Below are 14,890 nucleotides of genomic sequence, written 5' to 3' on the forward strand. Positions count from 1 at the left end.
AAATACACCTTTTTCTTAGTACCACAAGCACCTTCTCAAAAATTGACCACATAATAGGACACAGAATGAATCTCAATCGATACAAGAAGATCAAAATACTCCCATGCATCCTTTCAGACCACCATGTTCTAAAGCTGGTCTTTAATTACAACAAAGACAACAAAAAGCCCATATACACATGGAAACTAAACAATACTTTATTAAATGATAGAATGATCAAAGAAGAAATAAAGAAAGAAATTAGGGATTTTCTATTCTTCAATGAGAATAAAAACACAACATGCCCAAACCTATGGGATGCAATGAAAGCAGTACTGAGAGGAGAACTCCTAGCTGTGAGTACTTTTAAAAAGAAACTAGTATCCTGACAGCACAGTTGAAAGCTGTAGAACAAAAGGAAGCAGAAACACCAAAGAGGAGTAGACAGCAAGAAATATTCTAACTTAGGGCAGAAAGAGACCAAATATAAACACAAAGAACCATTGAAAGAATCAACAAAACTAAGAGTTGGTTCTTTGAGAAAAGTAACAAGATTGATAAACCCTTAGCCAGAATAACTAGAGGGCAAAGAGAGAGTATACAAATTAACAAAATCAGAAAGCAGAGAGGAGAAATAATGACTGAAACTGAGGAAATTCAAGAAATCATCATATCCTAATACAAAGCCTATACTCAACAAAGCTGCAAAATCTGGAGGAAATGGATGAATTCCTAGACAGATGCAAGATAACAAAAGTTAAACCAGGACCAGGTAAACAATCTAAATAATCCCATAACACCTAAAGAAATAGAAGCAGTCATCAAAAGCCTCCCAACCAAAAACAAAACCCAGGTCCAGATGGGTTCAGTGCAGAGTTTTATCAGACATTTATTGCCAAAATAATGACAATACTCTCCATACTATTCCACAAAATAGAATCCCATGGAACACTACATAACTGATTTTTGAGGCTACAATAACCCTTGTTCCTAAACCACACAAAGCCCCTACAAGGAAAGAGAATTTCAGACCAATCTCATTTTTGAACATTGATGCAAAAATACTCAAAAAAAATCCTTGAAAACCACTTCTACTTCAGAGAACACATCAAAATGATCATTCATCATGATCAAGTAGGCTTTATCCCTGGGATGCAAGGAAATCCAACAATGTAATCCACAGTATAAACAAACTCAAAGAAAAAAAAACATATTTATCTCTCTAGATTCTGAGAAAATGGAAAGATCTACCACACTCATGGATTGGAAAGACCAACATTTTAAAAATGGCCATCTTACTAAAATCAATCTACAGGTTCAATGCTATCCCCATCAAAAATCCATCCCAGTTCTTCATTGGGTTGGAAAGAGCAATGCACAATTTCATCTGGAATAACAAAAGACCTAGAATAGCAAGATCCATCCTCAACAACAAGAAAACATCTGCGGGAATCACTATCCCTGACCTCAAGCAATATTACAAGGTAATTGTGCTGAAAACTTCATGGTACTGGGACAGAAATAGGGACGTGTATTAATGGAATATAATAGAAGATCCATAAATAAGCCCTCACATATATGGTCACTTGATTTTTGATAAAGGATCTGTAAACATTCAATGGTAAAAGGACAGTCTATTTAACAAATGGTGTTGGTCCAACTGGCACTCAGCATGCAGAAGAATGAAAATAGACCCTTTCTTATCTCCTTGGACAAAGCTCAAGTGTAAGTGGATCAAAGATCTCCACATTCAACCAGGTACACTGAAACTATTAGATGAGAAAGTAGGAAAAACCTTAGAACTCATAGGCACAGGAGAAAATTTCCTGAACAGAACACCAATGGCTGGATCTCTAAGGTCAAAGATTAACAAATGGAACTTAATGAGATTGCAAAGGTTCTGTAAGGCTAAAGACACTGTCAAGAAAACAAAATGGCAGCCAAGAGAGTAGGAAAAGATCTTTACCCACCCCACATTAGATAGAGACCTTATATCCAATGTATACAAAGAACTCAAAAAGCTAGACACCAGGGTATTAAACAAGCCTATTAAAAATGGGGTACAGACTTAAACAAAAATTTATCAATCAAGGAATTTTGAATCGCTGAGAAATATCTAAGGAAGTGCTCAACATCCTTAGCAATCAGGGTAATGCAAATCAAAACAACCCTGAGATTCCACCTCACACCAGTCACATTGGCCAAGATCCAAAACTCAAATGACAACAGATGCTGGTGAGGATGTGGAGAAAGAGGAACACTTCTCCACTGCTGTTGGGGTTGTATACTGGTACAATGACCCTGGAAATCAGTCTGGCTATTCCTCAGAAAAATGGACATAGTACTGCCTATAGACCCAGTTATTCCACTTCTGAGCATTTACCCCGGAGATGCTCCAACATACAACAAAGATACATGCACCACAATGTTCAGAGCAGCTCTATTTATAATAGCCAGAAGCTGGAAAGAACCCAGATGTCCTTCAGTAGATGAACAGATACAAAAATTGTGGTACATTTGCACTACGGAGTACTTCTCAGCTATCAGAAACAATGATGTAACGAAATTCTTAAGAATATGGATGAATCTAGAGAATATCATCCTGAGTGAGGTAACCCAGTCACAAAAGAATAGACATAATGTGCAGTCACTGATAATTGGATACTAACCCCAGAAAGCTCAGAACACCCCAGAATCAACTCACAGACTGTGTGAAGTTGAACAACAAAAATGGAATATAATTTAATTAAAATAGAACTGTATCACATCCCCCATTCTTCCCTACAGCCCTTCCTAGTTTCTCTCCTATCCCCTCAAATTAATATCCTCTTTTCCTATATTATTGCTACATATATATGCATGTGTTTGTATATGTACCCAGAAATGCTTAATTATAACTTTAAAAAATGTATTCATATGCTTTTATGCAAAAATGCTGAAAATTTGTACATTTATCTTTGAAAAAAAGAAAATAGAATTGAGCATAGCAGGACTGAATTTGCAAAGTAAAAAGTCAGATATACTATACACAGTTGGGATATGCAATAGTCCTGTGATAGCACAAGTTTCTTTTATTTTAATACAACAACTCTATTTAAAAAAAAAAAGATAAATGTACCAATTTTAAGCATTTTTGCATAAAAGTATATGAATACATTTATGTCAGTACTTGATTTTTTAAAAAGGTTTGACAGTGTTCATTAAAATCTTACTAGTTACAATGAGCATAAAGTACATGTAAAACAGGATGTAACCTGGAATTAGTCAAAGTTTTCTTGGTGTGTAAAGATTAATATTAATGGTTTTTCAGTTTCTTTTTTTCCTTTTTTTTTTGGGGGGGGGCTTTGTTTTCTCTTGAACTTCATATAGTCTGTGAGTTGTTTCTGGTGTGTTCTGAGCTTTCTGGGGTTAGTATTCAATTATCAGTGAATGTATATTATGTCTGTTCTTTTGTGACTGGGTTATCTCACTCAGGCTGATATTCTGTAGATGCATCCATTTTCTTAATAATCTTATAAAGTCATTGTTTCTGATAGCTGAGAGTTTCTTTGTAAGGTATTTGATGACTGCTCATAGCCAGCTGTCTCTCATTTGAGTTTATTACATATGAGGAAAGTTGAAATGCAGTTTGACAGCTACAATTTTGCTCTCACAGGGACTCAGATCTATCTGAATATTTTTAAATGATTAATTCATTCACATTAATAAAAGTCAATTAAAATATATTCCACCTTATAAGTCAAAATCCATTCACTTGACTCATCATCATTATAGTCTCAAAATCAGAAAATTATTTAAAAAGTGTCATGCAGAATAAGCAATTTAACTTTAGTACACATTTAAATGATAACATTTTTTTAAAGCTAGAACCAGATTCATCACAAAGATAAATTGCCTCATCCAAAGAGCCAATTCTGCATGCACTCCTAAATAAATGCCACATCACATTGCAATATTGACTCATGTATGCCTAGAATCCAAATCCTATCTCTCAGCCTCTGAACTAACTAGAACTGTAGAAATATTTAAAGTTGGGAAAGTCAGCCTTCAGGTTAGCAGCAAAAATCAGTTCCTTTCTCAGTGGGAGTTTAATCAGTGCTGCCCATGAAACTCCAGGATCCAACTAGATGCTGCAAGCCCGTCCAGCTTAACTCTCCTGTTTCTTTACTTTAAAAAAATACTATTTCCTTACCTGTTTCATTTCTTTAAAACACAAAACAATTTTGCAATTTTATTACTGAAATTCAAATTATTTTACAAAGAATCATTTTTTAACTTTCAGATCCTTAATTGATTCTTTTGGAACTGGGTATTAGCAAAAATAGATCCATTTGCATTTCATGGTCTTAATGTTGTGGTAAATCTATAATAAATTTTAAAACATTGGGATCAACCCCATATTCAGCCACCAAACCCAAGCAATTTTGCTGATGCCAAGAAGTGCTTACTGGCAGGAACCAGATATGGATGTCTCCTCAAGGGCTCTGCCAGAGTCACACAGGTACAGCTGAAGATGCTTGCAGTTAATCATTGGACTGAACATGGGGACACCAATGAAGGGGATAAAGAAAGGACTGAAGGAGCTGAAAGATTTTCTAACTTCATGGGAAGAACAACATTATCAATCAGCCAAACATTCAACAACACACATGACTAGAACACCAACCATTGAGCACACATAGAGAGACCCATGGTTCCAGTTGCATATGTATCAGAAGATAGCATTGTCTAGAGTCAGCTTGAGAAGAGGCCTTTGGTCCAGTGAGGACATGTTTTCCCAATCTAGGGTATTGCCAAGGCAAGGAGGTGAAGAGGGTGATTGGGAGAGGGTGTACCTTTGTGCCTTTGTGGAGAAAAGTGGAGGGGAAGGGGAGTGTAGGAGGGGAAGGGGGATAAATTTGAAATGTAAATGCAGAGAATATATAATAAAAGATAAAATAAAAATAAATAAAATTAAATTAAATCTTTCACAGTTAAAAAACAGAAATTTTATTGTATCTTAAGCTGAAAGATAGATTAAAAATGTTCAACCATAGATATCCATTACTTGCTGTGTGTCAGAAAAATTAAGATTGTTATTTATAAATAACAATGAAAGTATATCTAATAGTACCCTTTCTCAGCAGGAAATAAGTTCCAAAAGCATCATTTGATCCTTAAAATCACAGATTGTACAAAGACGCATGAATATTATGTTTTCTCGTTATGCATACCCACATTTAATTTCAACTTATAATTTCGGTGTAGTAAATGGTTAATAAAAATCATGAGCTATGCTATACCAAGTTTTATATTTTCTTTCTCAATATTGTGTTCAACTGTACTCACACCTATTCTGATGATTAGATGATACAATGTCAAATGATGAGATAAATTATTTGAATGGTACAAACCTTTGGCATCGATTAGTCTACTATAGAAGAATTACTTGCCTTCAAGCACTATGATTTCGCCACAATCTATTTAATGGTAGTGATGATTATAAAATGACTGAAATGTAAGGGGCATATACAACATGGACATGATGCATGGACGTGAGGAAGAACGTGACAGCATGAGATTTCATCAACTACTCAGAATAGCATGAGATATGGAAATTGTGAATGGTTGATTGGTAGAATTTTATAGTTTATAGTTTTATAGCATTTAGTTTTATTTCTTTTGATGTTATATAAAATACTCTTAACAACTTGTGGGAGAAAGAACAATGGAGTTTGTTTGGTTTATATTTCTAAATAACAATCAGTAACTGAGAAAATATGAGTTTGAAATCGGGGTAGGAAATTAGACAGGAAAACCATGGGGAAATGCTTGTTGGTTGATTCTCTGGCTCACTTCAAGTTCCATAATTAAGTAGTTTAATGAAATAAATGCCAGGTGTGTCTGCCTAATCATGGTGTTATCCATCCTTTATCAATTTATAAAGGAAACAGTCCTTTACAGACATGCCTTCAAGAAAGTCTGAACTATTCAAATTCTCTGTGAAGCTATTCTCTACTTAGATGATCCTTTTTATATGCTACACAGACAATTCAGGTTAATCATGAGAATGAATGTTTTTGTCAGCGTTACTATTCCTACAACAAAACATCATGACTAAGGAGCAAGATAGGGAAGAAAAGGTTTATTCAGCTTACACTTCCACATTGTTGTTCATCACCAAAAGAAGTCAGGAATGGAACTTAATCAGGTCAGGGAACAGGAGCTGATGCAGAGGCCATGGAGGCATATAATTTATTGGCTTGCTTCACCTGGCTTGCTCAGTTTGCTTTTTTAAAGAACCAAAGACTACAAGCACAAAGGTAGCACCACCCACAATCTGTCCTCTCACTTTGATCACTAATTGAGAAAATGCTTTATAGCCAGATATTATTAAGGCATTTCCTTAAGGGAGGTTTCTTTCTCTATGTTAACCCCAGCTTGTGTCAAGTTATAAAACCGGCCAGTACAAGAGTAAACCATTTTTAAAATGCTTCAGATTCTGGATGAATATATCTAATCTTAGTAAACTCTTGTCTGTTAAAAATGTTATTCATCTGGCTAAGATAAAAAACAAAAACAAAAACTCAGGTGACAGCAGATGCTGATGAGGTTATGGAGAAAGAGGAACACTCCTCCATTTTTGGTGGGATTGCAAGTTGGTGCAAATACTTTGGAAATCAGTCAGGCAGTTCCTCAGAAAATTAAACAGTACTACTTAGGACCCAGCTATTCCACTCCTGGGCATATACCTAAAAGACACTCCAACATACAACAAGGACACATGCTCCACAATGTTCATAGCAGCCTTATTTATAATAGCCAGAAGCTGGAAAGAACCCAGAAATCCTTCAATTGTGGAATGGATACGGAAAATATGGTACATCTATACAATAGAGTGCTACTCAGCTATTAAAATCAACGACTTCATCAAATTCTTAAGCAAATGGATAGAACTGGAAAGTATCATCCTGAGTGAGGTAACCTAGTCACAAAAGAACATACATTGTAAGCACTTACTGGTAAACAGATACTAGCCCACAAACCTCCTAATAAACAAGAAACAATTCACAGACCTTATGAAGCTAAATAAGAAGAAAGTACAGAATATTGGATGCATTAGTCCTTCTCAGGAGGGAGGACAAATAGATGATCAGGGATTAAAGAAATGATCATCCAGAGACTGTCTCATCTGGGAATCCATCTCATATGCAGTCACCAAACCCAGTCACTATTACTGATGCCAAGAAGTTCTTAGTGCATGTCCCTGATATGATGCCTCCTCAAAAGCTCTTCCAGAGCCATACTGATACAGATGAAGATGCTTGCAGCTATCCATCAGACTGAACAAAGGGACCCCAATGGAGGGGCTAGGGAAAGAACTGAAGTAGCTGAAAGTTTGGGCCACCCCAAAGGAATAACATTGTCAACCAATAAAACACTCTAGAGCTCCCAGGGACTAAAACACCAACCAATTGACATATGGAGAGACCTACAGCTCCAGTTGCATATGTAGTAAAAGATAGCATAACATTGCATCAGTGGGAGAAGAGGCATTTTGTCTACTGAAGGATTGTTTTCCCAGTGAAGGGAAAGCCATGGCTCTGAGGTAGACAGGGTAGTTGAGAGAGGGAGCACCTTCATAGAAGCAAGAGGAGGGGGAAGGGGAATGGTAGTATGGGGAAAGGAGATATTATTTGAAATGTAAATACATGAAATATCCAACAAAATTTTATAAAGAAAAGAATATTATTCATTTCTTGGTTTTTGGTACACCAGAATTCAGTCACATGCAATATGACTAGATAATAGAAAAGAACACCATGTCAGCCTGGGGTTTTATAGCATATCCTCCCTTTGCTTAATGTTTACATTTGAAAAATATCTATGAGAAAACATATTTATCATAGTGCCCTAACACATCAACTATGGATGAGCAACAATTCAATGAGTGAATAATGTTGTAGCAGCATAGAAAGACTATTACACATACTTTCTCAGGCCCAAATAAATTACATAGTCTTTTATGTTCTGTGCCCTTGGAAACCAATCATGATAAAAGTCAACAGCTTTGTATAGTTACCCAAATAAGATTAGAGCCAAACTAACTAACCAGCAGTACTTCCTGAAACTGTGTATAAGCTTTTATGGTATTTGCTTTTACAAGATGATCCTGGAATGGAGTCTAACATAAGAGGGTCACATGCAGCTATATAAAACTTATTTCAAATAAGACATTCATTTTGAGTATGGGTCAACTAATGTTTAAGTTCTCAACATCCTACTTGGAAGACATGTACATGGGTAGTTGTCATCCTGGTTGCCAGGATAAGACATGATTGTAAGACAAGTTCCATCCTGTTAGACAAGTTAAAACAAGAATGTTAGAAAAGGCAATTCTCCTGCCACAGTTTAATATTCTAACCAAAAGGAGCAGGATAATTGTAAAACAAAGATATGTTTCCAAGGAAGTCTCCTATGCCTAAAACCTGATAAACACACACAGTGAGCATAAACTAAATAGAAAATACTGTTTCAAATAATGAAGGCAATAAATGACACAAATTCATACCTATTTAATTAGATAGGTTCTGTTGCCATGTGGTTCATATGAAGTGCTGAGAGAATAGAGGTGAAATCCTATTAATTTCACTTCAAATTTTGTGTGGTAAAACAATAAAAATGCTTTCAATGTGTAAAAATATCATGCACGATGTAAAGAAAAGACAAACTCGGGGTGATTAAGGAGATTGAATTTTGTAATAAGTTATTGTAGTAACCATGATAAATTTCTATAAAATGGATGCAGTGAAAGTTAATAAGCATTATCAACTTGACATAATCTATAGTATTCTAGAAGATAAGCCTCTGGTCATAGCTAGGAGGTTATTCTAAGTTAGAATAAGTGAGATATATAAATAATAGAAAATGTGGATGGCACCATTCTATGGGCCAAGTTCCTGAAATATATTGGGCAAAAGAGAGAAGAAACATCCATTGCTCTCTGCTTCTTGACTAGTACAATGTAGCCAGCATTTTCCCATTCCTGTTGCCATATCTCTGTATCTTAACACACCCTAAAATTATGAGCCAATTTCAAAATTCTTTCCTAAGGTTGCTTTTATAAGGTACTTAGTTCGTGCAATGAAAAACTTCACTAATAAAAGTGGCGATTTTCACTGATGAATTATGCTTTTGACTATAATGAGAAAAGTTAAAAATATCAGTCTGAAGTGTGAATTGCATGCTATACTAGGGAAGAACTTGGTTCTCCTATATTTTTCAAGATATTATCTAAAAAGTTTTGATTTATTTGAATTATTTCTAAAACATATGTTTAGGTTAAATAAATGATTTCTTCTAGTTGGGACAAAAAAGAGTGATAGAGTCAGCCTTAAGAGAATGACAGTTATAATCAGAGAATAATTATAATATGGTGACACAAATGAGGCATATATTTTGATATCATATGTCTGTATACTGACAAAATTATGAGAAATTTTTGCACAATAGCAGTAAAGAAATTCTAAAAAGGTACACTTACACTCTTATGAAATAGCCTAAGGAATATCCTAATAATTATTATGCATTTAATTAAACGTATTATTCAAAGGTTTGTAGGATGAAGGGAAATAGAAACATTGTAATCACAGCTAGTTATGTATGTAAACAAGAATAAAAAGAATAAATAAAAAGAACAGGAGAAATTTTATATGTTCAATACAGGAGCCTACCAATATATATAATACAGGTAAAAATAAATCAAGGGAAAATGAGGATGAATCTGGAAGAATATGAGACACACAAGACAATAAATATTAATGACCATATTAGGAGCACATATATAATTCGAGAACTAAAAAAGCATAAGGAGATTCAGAGTTAAAAATGTCCTTGCTATAATGCCTAGTCATTTTCTTTGACTCATTAAGGCATGGTTAGAAAATGTTAGGTGGGATTAAGTTTTAGTTGTCTATGCATGAGGAGGAGAAATATGTACTGTATATCTAAAAGTAGGCAGTCGAGGTTTGTCTATAATTTTCTATGGAGAAGATCAAGCCATCCATGTAAAATGAGGCTGAGATAGAACAAAGCCATAGGAAGTTGGTAAAATTAGGAAGCAATTGGAAATATGTCCATGTCAGAACCCTGAGATAAATATTTTTGTAAGCAGAGAAGTTTAAGGGATTAAAATAATGCTATTTTTCCAATAAAATTGAAAAAAAGCTGAATTTGTTTGTTTTTATCCATATTTAGAAAGAGCATTTAGGAATGAAAAAGAACTGGATTAAGATCTAACTTTAGCTTTATAGTTGTGAGTTTGAGTTTTCTCTTCTAGAGGGTACTGGAATAAGTACTGCCAATGAGTACTTCCCCATTTCCATGTTTTGCCATTATACTGAGCTGAAAATACATACTTTGGTGTCTGGTAAGGAATAAAGAAAATGATTGTCTTTAAAATGTCTGTTTCATAGTGGCACTTCCTGTAGACATTGTAAAATTCTACTTCTCCCTGTGCTTCTTCCTAGTATAATAATTAGCTATGCTAAAAGTGATCCGCTATATTTGATTTAATCCTTAACATTTTGACATTAATGTACTCAAGATTAAAGTAACCACTTTTCTGTCTCGCGAGGAAATTAAGTATCCATTTGTGCATGACACAGATAAAGTATTTTCTAAGGACTCAATTTACATAAAACAATGCATGTGGAAGTTGTGAGCTTGACTTCCTTTTGAGAGGAAAAATAAACACTCTCCATGACTCTTGAATTGCATATTACTGAAAGACATAATATTAAAATTAGTCATGAAAAAATGTTACTTCTAACAAGAAACATTGCCAAGGATTTTTGTGAAATATTAAACACACATTCATATTTATGGATAAATAAAATAACATTTATGTGCCCCATTTCTAAGTAAAGAGCATTTAGCAATTGATAATTTCTAGGAGAGGGATTATCAATTTTCTTTAAGATTGCAGTCCAAAAAAAAAAAAAAAAAAAATAGATTGTAGTTCCTAGTAAGAGAACCATGCTCCAGCAGAAGGCTATATATCCATGAATATATAGGTGAAACAAATTGGATTTGAGGGATGGGAAAGGAAGAATTGTATCTGTGAGAAGTTAGGTAAGAGACTGGATATTATAAAATAATATTAATGAAATTCTCTTTCTCTGCATCCTCGCCAGCATCTGCTGTCATCTGAGTTTTTGATCTTAGCCATTCTGACTAGTGTGAAGTAGAATCTAAGTTTTGTTTTGATTTGCATTTTCCTGATGACTAGGATATGGAGCACTTCCTTAGATGCTTCTCAGCCATGCTATATTCCTCAATTGAGAACTTTAGCTCTGTACCCCATTTTAATAGGATTGATTCTCCAGTGTCTAACTTCTTGAGTTCTTTGTATACATTTGATATACAAATTGTATATATTAAACCTCTATCAGAGGTGGGGTTGGTAAAGATCTTTTCCCAATCTGTTGGCTGCCATTTTGTTTTCTTGACAGTTCCTTAGCCTCACAGAAACTTTGCAATCTCATTAAGTCACATTTCTTGATCCTTGGTCAAATAATTATGTTTTTTTTTCCAAAGCAAAAGATCTAGTGAGATAGTTCAGTTGGTAAAGATAATTGCCAGAAAGCCTGATGTCCTTAGTGGTATCACTGGGGGAGTAGGACAATAAATCTCAATATGAGGTTTCACAAACACTACGCATGCACTATGTCACAAACATGCTTACCTGGGCAGATAAAATTAACTAAAATGGTTTTTAAAGACTCAAGAAAGTACATTGTGCAGTAGATAGATGAATCTAGGAAAAGAGTCAAGGTACCAGAAGAGAAAAAAAGCCTAAACCGTCTTTCCAGCCCTATATATCTTTTTTAACTTTTACACTTGTATTTAATGCACTGTGATCATATTCTCACATTTTCTTTTCATTACTCTCTAAGATCTACTTCACAAACCCACACATTCCCCTCTCTTTCTCAAGTATTGACCCTCCTATTCCCTGTCGGTCCATCATTTTCTTATTTTTTTCGGGCTCATAGCCTGTTGTTGTTTTGATTCTTTATATTTTGAGGTGCTGGAAATAGACCCTAGGACTTTGTGTGTGTTAGGCAATAAATATGCCAGCTAACATGGATCTGCAGCCCCTGCTTCCCAATGTTCAAAGATTACATGCATTGATCTCCCCCCCCCTCTCTCTCTCTCTGTGTGTTTGTGTGTGTATGTGTGTGCATGCGTGCATGCTCATGTCCCCGTGTGTATGTGTTCCACTTTAAACTTTTCTTAGAAAAAGTTTCTGGGAATCAAATTGTCTCAAATTTTATAAAAATAAGAAGATGACTCATATAATCTTAATTGGGCATATAAAAACACACATTTCAAATGGAAATTATCTTGATAAATCACATTGTATAGGTACAATGTTTTGTATACTGAAATATTTACCCTTGTGTTAATAAAATAATGATTAATCCTCCTACATATAATGTTTGAATCCAGACACAGTATTTTAATACTTATACCAAGAATCTCCTGTCTCAAGTTTGTGTAAAAAGTTTTTAACATTTATTCTCTGCCTTGTATTCAATGACTGTGAAGAATAAAGAATGGGACAGGAGGTTTGTAAACTAAAAGAAATAAAAAGGGACATTCAGACTAGTGAAGCAAATGGAAGATTTGAAACCAGGAAGAAGGGGTCCAGAGAGAAATCATGGAAATACAGCTAAAATCCCAAGACCCAGGCCCATAATAATAAGCAAGTATCATGGGGTAGGTCTGGGAGGTAGCCAGATTAGCATAGAAACCAAAGGTAGATTATTTAATGCTTAGCTTTTGAGGTGCAGTTTTAAATAAATATTGATTTTTCTGAGTGATTATTGGGGACTAACATATAATAAAGGAATACAACTGCAAATTTCATTCATTTTATGTTTATTTTAAAAATAATTCATTTAAAATAGAGTAAAAATTATTTCCTTCCTATATATTACCATCTCTGAGTTCCACTTTACTGAGTCACTAATAACTCTTGCTAATAGAAATGTGGGGTAGTTATGTGAGATGAAATGTAATAGATTTGTGTATAAAGCTAGTGAAGTTGAACCTCATCAATATTCCTTTGTTGCAGATAAATTTATCGGTTTCTAGCAACTTTTCTGGATCAGTTATAGCATTATTTCCAGTGTCTACATGAAGTGTCTACATGATTTAATGATGGAAATAAATTAGCTGATATATTTCTTTTACACCTTTTAAGATACAAGACTTAATTTTTAACTATAATTTACCAATACATTCTTTTTTTAGTATCATGAATTTAAATTTGAAATTTTCTTAAGAATGCAAAAATTTAGAAGTGGAAAGGTACTTATTGTACAGGCATTAGAATATGATCTTGGATGCTTAATGCCTACATAAAAGCAGGGCATGAGTGGATGTGTGCTTATCAACACAATGCTTAAAGACAGAAACAAGAGGATCACTGAGGTTTTCTAGGAACTTAGTCTAGACAATCAGCAAGCCCTTGTTCAGTGAGAGAATTTCTCTAAAATATAAATAAATAATAAATAAATAAATAAAATAACCAGGAAGCTATTGATGACTTCAAACCTACACATATACACACACACACACAGATTTGCACACATGCATGTAAGCACATACGCCTCTGCACCAAAAGTGCACATACACAAAACTCAAATACACAAAACATATCAGTGAGATAAATTTCATAGATGTATAGACATTCTATGTAACATCAACAACTACCATAACAACTAAATATTTTTCTGTGCTTTATAACTTTATACCAATGATAGAATGGAACAGTAAATGTGATGCACCTTCATTGAAAAAAGCTTTAAGTGCACAGTTTGGAATATATAAGATCATCTTCAGCAAAACTGAAAGTCTCTTAATATATTTTAATATATCAGAGAAAATCCTTCGCACTAGCTTATGCTTGTCTACAGATACAAATCTAAATAAATATGCAATCCCAGTTATATCTGACTAGTGGTGGGAAGATCAACAAAGTAGTAATGTTAATCACTGCCATAGTTCACTTCCTTTATCTGAAAAATGAAGGTAAAGATGTTCTCAGTCAAAGGACTCTGGTGCAAACAATACAATCATATACACTCATCATTAAATATATGTGCCTTGATTGAGATTACATTGTCTTTATTGTAATAAGCCACAAAACACTTAATGAAATAATTGATAGCTATGGTTTATCCAAATTTACTAAGTCTAATAATTCAAAGTTCAAGTTGCTGGGAACTATTGGAGAAATTGAAATAATTCATATACTGTCAAAATTTCTAAGAAATTCAATACAACTAATCCTTATTTGACCAAAAAAAAATACAGTAAATGGATGAAACCAACTAGCTAAGATAATAAATGCACTGTGCACAAGAATCAGGGACATAAAAAAAAAAGAGACACTCAATATTTATCTGCTACTTTTCTATTTCATCTTTCTCTTGCATTTGGTATTTAGCATGGCCACCATGTTAATTCAGATGTAAACACTCATGTCCAAAAAACAAATTGGACTTTGAAATCAACCAATTGAATGAGACTTATGACAAAGCCAGGAAAGAAAAGAAAAGCTAATGAATTCCAATGTCACTCTTGTGGGTAGCAAAAATGACTAGAGCAGGTTGAATTTCCCATCCTTTGTGAGTTCTTACTGCCAATATGTTTAACAGATATTTGAATAAACTTAAAGACCCGTATCATCTTTAGAATTTCAAAACACTGAAGAAACAATCTAAACCTGATGAATAAGGTGAACTAATGCATATTCAAGTTGCATGACTATTGTTGAATGAAAAAAAACAAAAAACACTTGTTTCCTCTCTGTCTGCATCTATAATATTTTTGATATCAGAATACTAGGCAATTTTTCTAA

The sequence above is a fragment of the Micromys minutus genome (assembly GCF_963924665.1).
Source record: "Micromys minutus genome assembly, chromosome: X".
In the NCBI taxonomy this organism is placed as follows: domain Eukaryota; kingdom Metazoa; phylum Chordata; class Mammalia; order Rodentia; family Muridae; genus Micromys; species Micromys minutus.